This window comes from Stegodyphus dumicola, chromosome 1, assembly GCF_044657685.1.
Source record: "Stegodyphus dumicola isolate Sdum_Otavi_A_Nest chromosome 1, ASM4465768v1".
NCBI lineage: Eukaryota > Metazoa > Arthropoda > Arachnida > Araneae > Eresidae > Stegodyphus > Stegodyphus dumicola.
In genome coordinates this window covers 243443936-243454255 of record NC_140768.1, presented here as the reverse complement: position 1 = coordinate 243454255, position 10320 = coordinate 243443936, and positions in this window count along the sequence as shown.

Genomic DNA, 10320 nt, shown 5'->3' with positions numbered 1-10320 from the left:
AAATTTCTATTAACTTAGCTATTTTCTTAAACTTCTGAACTCTTATATTTAATCCTTTGTTTATTAACACAACAGAACGTTAATAATCTAACAGTGCAATTAAATATAACCATACATTCTTCAAGCGTTTATTGAAGCATTTATTTTTATAATGTATTCTATAGTAGTTACTTTAAACACAAAGTCAAGCTGTCAGTGACTTATTAGGTCATTCTATAAGTAATAATATTTTTGAAGCAGTTTTTAAAGATATAAAAAATTAAGTAATATATTAATTTTAAGCAATTAGTATATATATTCTCCACCTGAATCAGTAATATTATTCCACCTCTGTGATAGGTCTTTTTATGCCGTTCTCTAAGAAAGCAGCCGACTTAATAGAGAAACGAATTTAAGGTCCGTTTCAAGTTCCTCATAAGAATACTATTATTTTCCATTAAACGAAATTTTGCAAGCTTCGAACCACCAGTCACTAGAAGATTATGAAAGGAAGAATTTTTTTTCAAGTGACTTAAGAACAGTTCGCACTTTCTCTTCAATAAGCGTCGGTCAGCTCCTGCAGCTGCTTCATATACTACCTGCCAAGCTATCTCTTCTGCATTCTCTCTGCTACCTATTTGCATGTAAATTTCTTTCAGTTTCAGCTTTCAATAAATAATTATTAAAAATGACAGGACGTCTACACGATTGGCATCCTTCAAGCTAAGATGTCCAAGTTTTAAAGAATCATCGTTGATACGCTCGAATATTTAAAACACCTTTACTACATATTTTATCTATATTTTTTCCTCTATTTGGTGCATTACTGTCTTTTTTCTACTCCTAAAGCATGATGTGTTGGGTACGCTCTTTTGTAATAATGAGGGGCTATTAAAGCAACACATTAGTACCCTCGGGCTTTCAAGCCAGCATTTAACTGATTAAAGCTATCTTTGGTCAGTAGAATTCTTAATCCGTGAAAATTACACTTAAAAGATGTTGGAACATGTTTTAAGAAATCCTGTCTGAAAACCGTTCATAATTATAGAAATAAAAAACTGATAATTTGAATTAAATAATGTGTTCAATGAAGTATGGTTAGCAAATCATATCAGTATGCAATGTATTCTATATTAATCGATTATTTTTTGTTGGGGAAGATCTAAGAACTAATCGCATTTCCATGAGTGTATTCTTGTGGTGTAAGCTCGACCAGCTGGCAAAGCGGAAGATCCGTGGATTAAATCATGATCAAGGCACAACTGATTTTTTAAGTGTTCTCTTTCGAACAGTTACAAGTCTCTACAATAAAGATCGATCTAAAATTTGGACAATTATTCATCACTTTCTGTATTTAGTCAATTGGATTCCATGGTTCTTCCTGGTTATTTTTAAGTGAGTGAGAATGTAAAGAATTAGCTAATTCTTCTCTATACGCTGTCATGGGGTATATGGTTAGAATACCAAGCTGCAACTGGAAGATTTGTAAATCAAACTTTAGCAAAGATCTTGTTGGTTCATCATAAGTCCCGAAGAAGATAGTGGTCGCTACGAGGGTGTCTTTAATTTTAAATCTCTATCGAAAATGCTTGCATTGTTTGCTTTTCTAAGGTGGTTGCGCCCACACGGTATAGTGGTTAGTGTCACTTACTGCCACACCGAAAGACCCAGATTCGCATTTCGAAAAAAGCAAGAGTGTTTGTAAGCAGATAGTGTCTTTGCAGCATAGGGGCACTCAAAATACACGATGCGCCGAACTCTCGGGTTGGAGGGTACTCGAACGGCTTCCCTTAATGTTCTCTTCGAAATGCGATTCGAGTAGAAGCCTAGCAGTTAGCAAGGCCCAGCGATATTTAATATGCTTATATTGATACGCAGGTACCAGCCTTGCTTTATATACCCTTTGTAATACCCTTTACAGTGTTTCAGGCAGAAGTCTTCGCCATTCTTAAATCTCTGGAATATATACTGGGGAAGGATTCAAAAGAAGATGTTGATTTATTTTCGGATAGTCAAAGTGCATTACTTGCCATAGTTTCTGGAAAATCATTTACTAAATTGGTTTATGATGCTCATGTACTTTTGATTGAAAATTTGAAGAAAAGAAATGTCAATCTTCATTGAATTAAAGGTCATATTAGAAACGAAGTAAATGAATTAGCTGACACTTGTGCTAAACAAGCTACGTTGAAGAGTTCGATTGATATTTTTCTTCCTACCTCTATTGAAACTTTTAAAAATGTATTAAAGAACAGAATTTCTGGGATTTCTGGGACAAAGATTCAAAAAGAAGGTACACTTATAGATTCTTTAGAAAAGTTAATAAAAAGAGGTGTATTGGTAATGGGTATTTGGCCCAATTTCTAATAAATCATGCACATGTACCATTATATTATAGTAGATTTAATATTAAATATTTGAAGTGTCTATGTGGTGAACAAGAAGCTGATGTTGAGCATTTAATTTTATGTGATTTGTTAAAAAATAAGTTATTAAAGTTCTTACCATGTTTGAATACAGAAAATGATATTGTAAAAATTTTTCAAATTGAAAACTTTAAGAAAGGAATAATAGAAATTATGAAAATTATTACTGAGTCTGAAAATGTTATATTTGAACAATCACTGTAACTTATTATTTATATTGTTATATCAAAAATGTTATAAGAGTACAAATAATCTATTGTAAATTAATTACTTTATTATGTATATTTTATAAATATTAATTTAAGTAAATTCAAGTGGGATTGTATTGTATGAATTTTTTATTGTATTATTTGAAATCAAAATATATTGTAATGGATGTAATTATGTTTTGTTTTGTAAAATGTTTTGTTTAAATAAAGGTATTTGCTGGCGAGGTTAGCAAATCTTCCCTTAGAGTATGAATACGGTATGGTGGTTTCATTAAAAGTTTTTGAATGGTTCTAATAATCCCTGCTTTTGCTGCAAGGCAACAGGTTTTAAAACATCAGTCATACCCTTTATAATATGCTACTTATTTACTCATCTGTGAAGTTTTTTTTTTTTTTTTTTTTTTCTATGTGTTCCTGAATTTGTATATCAACTATCTAATTACTTGCTAAATGAATATCTTCAAAACAGTTTGTAATTTGTATTTCTTTAATTAAGCACTAATTTAAAGCACAGAGAACGACGCCAAAATTAAATGGCGTTCTCTTCAAATAAACATTTGTCGCATTATAGTTACACTGTTTTTCCTCAAATTTACCTAAAGTATTATGAAATTGTTAGAAGAGAGGTATTTATTAAAAGTTTTTCTTTTCAGTTTATATCTTAAGCAAATATTTGTCCATAATTTTGAATTTTTATTCAATTTGTATTTTTATCTAAAAGTTTGTAAACAGCAAATGTGCTGTTTTTTTCTGTTGTTGTTAAAAACTGTAGAAAATATGTTATAGAATGACGACTAGATATAGTATCTGTAGAGTTGTCCTTGAATATTTCTAAAAGGGAGGTTTTCTATCCACTTTCTAAAATCCGAAAAAGCTAAAAGAAATAGTCTCAAAGATTTCTGGTCCTGAATTTTGGATTAGGTTTCAAGAAATTATGAACATCATGCGTAAAATTTCTTTTTGGCATTCCTATCGCGTTTTCCATAAACTTCCAAACTAAAGAAAATATTTTTCATTCTAAAAAACTACACAGATGGATCTAAGCATATTCACGTGTAGAAGGGTTTCTGAATACATTTTAAAAAATAAATGTCGTATGCTTTTTGGGGGATTTTGATCAAGAAGAGTGGTGTCACTCTTCAAATGTGTATCCGGTATGAGTGGTTAGGTGGTACACATAACATGTAAATACAGTATTTATAAATCATTCGTTGTCTTTTAGAAAATCGTTCCTTGTGACATTTTATAAAATTAAATATGTTAGTTTATTTCAAAATTTTCTTTCAATTATTTTATCTAATTATATTCTCTTTCTACTATTTTGACTAATTTTATTTAGAGCTTTAGCATGACTGCATTATTCGACAGAATCTTCTACTTGCTTAATGATTCTTATGGAAAAGACAAGCGCATTCTCTTCATTACAGATTTAAAATCACTACTTCGACCACTATTCGAATTTACAAAGAACCGTCTTGGAAAAAAGAATGTTTTCTTAATTTGGATCTGCTACAGCGGCATTGTTAGTTATTAGATTTCTATTGTAGTTAATTCTCATGTTCCAACTACCCTCCCATTTCCGTATGATGGTTAACAGTATGGGTTATAATATCATTGAATCCGGACTCGATCCCGAAGAAGGTATAGATTCTGGTAGATTCTTTTCCCTTCCACGAGTGTAATATGGGTAGCCTATGTGGTGCCCCTTAACAAAGATGTCAGGGATGCCCGACGAGTACTGTCATTCTCAAGGAATGTTTAACTAGGAAGTGTCCGGTCGCTGAAAAAAAAGTCTTCAGACCTTGAGCGATTTTACGAAACATCACAATTGGATAAATTAGTGTACGTATCTTCGTTGCTCATTGGTAAAAGTAAGACTTTATTTACATTCACTCTATTTTTGCCCCGCTAGTGGTTAAGACCGTTGAGTACTGGTAATTTGACCCAATGTAGGTTCGAAACGAGGTGAATGGACTAGCTGCATGGTTGGTTTTCGTGATTTTCACCATTGTATAAAGAATAACCATGTATAAAAAGAATACGATCCAGTTTCTTTCAAAACATTCTCACGAAAGTATCCGTAATCGTACACAGATAGCGCTCGTGGCTTTGTCATACGCAACCAACCTAACCTATCCAAAGCACATTTTTATAGACAGGGAATGGAATCCCGCAACCTCATACTCCACATCTTCTCATCTCTTAATGGCCAGTCTCTCGAGATGATTGAGAGCTTTCGCATGACTGCATTTTAAATTTCCCGTTCCGTAAAGATGTTACAACTTTCGTTGTCTTACTCGGTATCTGAAAGGGATATTTTTGATAGGCGTCCTCCTCTAACTTCCGTATTTATCTACCTGGCTAAAATGTTGCAGATTTACAATGCTCTTTATGCCTGCTGAGATTAGCGGACAACATAAATTACAAAAAGTATTATTTTACTTTAGTTCCGCCTCATTCAAAACATCCTTTAAGAAGCATCTCAAGTCAAATAAACCCTCTCGTGCCTCATACATATATAGTTCTATCAATGTATACTTTCATGTCTGTTTTTATAAGGCTTATATTTATTTTATATCGTTTAACAGGATTTAGAAAAATCTTAAGTTCTTTTGTACATCATTATTTTCTTCTAATATAATTATACTCTCCTAAAATATTATTCTGAATTTCTTTACGCAAAATATGTGCTTCAATTTACGTTAAAGGCTTCCCTTAATTTTCTAAAGGAAAATTTTTAAGAACTTTTGTTGACGGAGTGCTATTATGTATCATTTTATTTCACCTTAACAACAAAATTTCATAGTTAATTTTTAAAGGAAATTCCAGTCTTTTGCAAGAATACAAGTGTTTATTATCAAAAAACTAAAAAGAATAAAATAAAATTATTCATGCGCATATGTCAGTAACATTACGTAATGGAAAAATGTAGGCGTACGTACATTTTCTTTTTTAACGTCTGTATTTAACCTTTAAAATTGTTAGTGTAATGTTTGCTTGAATATCTTGAAGTAATAAAAATCGTTTTAGGATATAAGATCCAGTTTGTTATTTAAATGCATATCTTCACACAGTATGCTTGAACACATTTGATTATTTTAGATTCTTTTTTCCCTTCACATCTTTTACTGCTTTTAAATGAGAAAATCCAACTTTCCATTTCAAAATGTCTCTAGTATTATGGATTTTCCTTATCCTTGAAATTCCTCAATAAATTTAAGCATCGAAGAGCATGAAGATGAAGTACTTAACCTACATCCATAATACAATTATCAAATTTCTTGTGAAAAGTGTTTTATGTGTATAGCAGATTTTTAAAATTACAGGTCAGAAAAAGTAACACGAATGAAAAAAACCATCACCACAAATATCGCAGTTGTATCCGTTTACTATTATCACCTTCGCAAACAAGCTACAAATATTACGCTTGGAAAGACAAAACATTCTTCCTTAAGGTTAGAATGGCTCGTACTATAGAAGTTTCCTTCGCAACACATATTTTGAAGGAGACAACATGGATCCCTTTTTTTCTCGGATGCTTAGTCTAAGAACCTCCTCTTTTTCTTCTATAAAACATTTAAAATTGTCCTAGAAATTTTGTACCTCAAAGTATACAATTACAAAGTTCAATTACAAAATTTTGATAAATTGTTAACGAAATTGCAGTCAACACTACATTTATATGTTTCTTGGCTCTTTACATATTTCTGCAATTCTCTTTAACAGAAGATGCCGGATGTTCAGAATGCGCAATATTCTAGGAAACTCGCGCATATCAATTCTTTAGTTTAAACAACCAATATCACTATTTTCGTATCAGCTATTTTCGTTGCATTCTATCTTCCAACGGCTTTCATAGACAAATCATATTTCATAGAATAATTTTAATTATATTTCATAGAATATTTTTAATTATATTTCAAAGAATATTTTTTTTGTCTTAAACACTAATTTTAAATATGAAATCATAGAATATTTTTTGAATTATATGTCGTAGAAAATTTTTTGTATTTCATAGAAGTTTTTTTAATTTTTTAATTTTATAGAATATTTTTTGTCTTAAACACTATTTTTAAATATGCAGTTGTGACATCTGCCTGCAGTGGAAAGAACTCTAATAAACTTTCGGCAGGAATTCGATACATTGACTCAAAATTACTAAAACGAAAAACTGGTTTGAACTAAAGCAATCGCTATGAAATTTTTACTAGCTTAAAGGAAACAAAATATTACATTTAAGTGGATTTATTGATTAGTATATATTATTATCAATTAGTATGTTTAGTATGATTTATTGATTTCGAGATAAATGCTAAATTAAGCGTAAAATATGTCTGTAATGGATAAGTAGCAGCTAGCTTTTTGCAGCTGCAAGTCATCACTGTCTTTCTTCTGTAAAACAAAAATCGCTAAACTGTACATAAGTGTGTAGAGACATTAGACTTTTGAAAGCAGGCAAGATGAAAAATTAGCAACCGCCTTCGCAGGGAATCGAACCACAGACCTCTGGATACCGGTATCCAGAGGTCTGTGGTTCGATTCTCTGCGAAGGCGTGCAGAACCACTACACCACGAAGGCACGCTAGGAAAGCGGGAGAAATACCTTATATACTTTCCTTTTTAAAGGGCGACTGGAGTTTTTAGGGGACCCAATCGTCACATTCTGGATGTGGAGAGTCATCATCCACAACCCTTCTAGTTCGGGCGCCACTCTAGAGACATTAGGATTTTTTTTAAAGCAGGCAAGATGAAAAATTAGCAACCGCCTTCGCCGGGAATCGAACCACCGACCTCTGGATACCGACCGAGCGTGCAGAACCACTACACCACGAAGGCACGCTAGGAAAGCGGTAGAAATACCTTATAAGTGTTGCGTTAATACATAAGTATGATTTCATATGTTGATGTTTACACTTTATAGCTGCATATTATTAATTTAGCTATAGAATAGATTTCATCATCAAAAAATTGATGTTAGTTTCAGTCACATATGCAGTAGCATTATAAAGACTGTACGGTCCGAATATTGGTTATTAATTAACCTGGTTTACTTGTGATGGCACTGGGTTTTACATAGAGGTTTTCGTGATTTTTCTCTGCGAAAGCAAATATAAAAATTATTCATCCAACCGAGTACTCTTGATTTATTTTTTATACTCATTTATCGGTCAGTATGATATATATATATATATATAATTTTGAGTAAAATAGTAGTTTTTTAATTCAATAAAATATGAGTTCAGTAAAACAGATAGTAAATATAGAAGGCACACATCTTATGACCAGATGTCACAGACATGAAAACTAATTTCCTGCAAATCGCCATTTAAGATTATACAGCAGGTTTAAAAAAGGAAATATATTTAACTTTTTAATAATTTCCGGTGTCAAAACACTCCCAGTGTGTGTGTGTGTGTGTGTGTTTAATAATTTCCTGTGTGTTTAAGTCATACGGAATGGAAATATTATACAGTAGGCACGAACGAAATACAATTTCAGTTCACTGCGGTAATTGACATTCAAACCTAAAGCTTTCTAAAAAATCAGAATTCCCAAATCAGAATGAAAGAAAGCAAATCACCGAAATCAATATTTCTCACTATTTCAAAACAAAAATCCTACAACATGTAAGTCGTACTTCTTGCGTCTGCATAATTAAGTAATCTATTTAAAATCTCAATAATAATTTTGTCTCTATAGCTGAGGTAGTAAGTATTAAATATACGCAAATAGTGAACTGTAACCAAACTCGTATCAGTGGACATAGAAAGGAACAAGAAGAAGTCTAATCGGAATGAGGCTAGAAATCAATAAAGTATAGATACAAAGTTGCAAGGAAAGTTACGACAGAATCTCGAATAAACTCCGTTGAGGATTGTTCATCAGGGAGGCAGGCGCCGTTAAGTCGAATGCTTATAACAGGAGTTACTGTTTGGCCTTTTATCGCAGGCAGAATAAAATGTTTTATTTTACAAAGGGAAGATTCAAAAGAGGAAAGATCAATTGTACATTTAGATCCATCTAATAATATATTTATTATAAATCATCAGTTTTCTTTTTTCATGATCTGATTTCTTTCAATCTCTTAAATTTTAAAAGGAATGCTTATATATTAGCAGACAGATTAGTTTATTGAAGAATTACAGTTCTAAAAAAACATATTAGGATGGTTACTCTAAGCTGAAATATATCATTAATATCTAATTTTAAAAGAAAAACCTTTACAAAATTTTTTTCTTGTTTTTAATGATCTTTTAAATTTTTCTGACGAACTGTCTAAATCATTTTTATAAGTATATTAAATATCATTGTATTAAAATTTTCTGAAATTTTGAATTTTATAAGAAGTTTATAAAGTTTAAACTTTGAGGCAAAATCCGTGTACCCATAAATATTATTTCATATGTGAAAACAAAGTTACATATTTTTAATTTTCTCTTGATTTTATTTTCAAAGTGTTCTGATTTATTCCCAATATGCAGATTAATGTAATTTTTAAATTATTTTTTTTAGAACACATATGATATCATCCGAAATGCACACACGTCAAAGTTAATTCCTAAAATTTCGCAACGGATTTTTTAATATAATACTTTATATTCTTTGACTGAAGTGCTCATTGCAAATATTTTTCCTCCGGAACTTAAATACTTTTGTCTTAAAATGCAGGCCTCTATTTACACCGCATTGAGCAAACTTATGAATGAGCAAACTTATGAAACGAAAAATAATCCATTATTATTTTTCTAGAAAAACTGAATTAACAACTATTTCAATAATTTATATTGTTATAGGTTACCTTTGCTTCTGTGCTTATAAGCTTTGAAACTAATCTTAGTATAAGAGGAGGATATATTTTTGCTTAAGGCCTTGGGCAATTAGGTTGAAACAACGGTTCTTTCGGTTCCATTGCTTTTTAGAACCAGAATGCTACGGAGAATCAAAGGTTTATTAATTTGTAGCAAGTATTTTCAATTTTCATTAACAATTTATTTTAATTTGAACTCTATCCTTTCCTCTTTAGCTCATCTCACACAGTTTCACCAGAACAAAAGATTATGCAAATTAAAAACTCGCCAAAGAGCGTTTATAAGCAAGATGGGTTAATTGCAGTTCTTAAGTAATGGAGTAAAATAACACGTCTTTCCTCTTAGAATTTACAGCCAGTCTGTATTTGTGAAAGGATGGCACGTTTTCACAGTTGCCCTTTGAGATTACTAATCACTTTTAAGTGTCAGTTGAGAGGAACAACCGGTTGTACTACTTGAGAGAAATTAACTGTAGTAAATCGTAATATCAAGGCACTTAGCCAAATTATTTTATTTATCATGTACAAGTTAACCGAGTTTTGATTTATACATTACATTAGTTTTAGATGTTATCAATCAGGAACGAAAAATAAATGAAAAATTTTTAATCTAATAGTACGCGAGTTCTTGTAGTAACAGTGATAACTCATCGACTGTGATACGTAACTCTGGATGAAAAACCACTAGATATGCCTGTTTTGGAAACACATTTCAATAGCAGAGTTATAAGTTAACTTTCATTATCCTATTAATATCATTACCACTTAGATTTTTATCTATAACACTCAATCCGTAATCGAATTTTATCACTGTGGTATAATTTTAACTCTTTTGTAATACATAATACTATAATATTTTCACACATATTTATATGTCTATCATTACTATATTGCAATT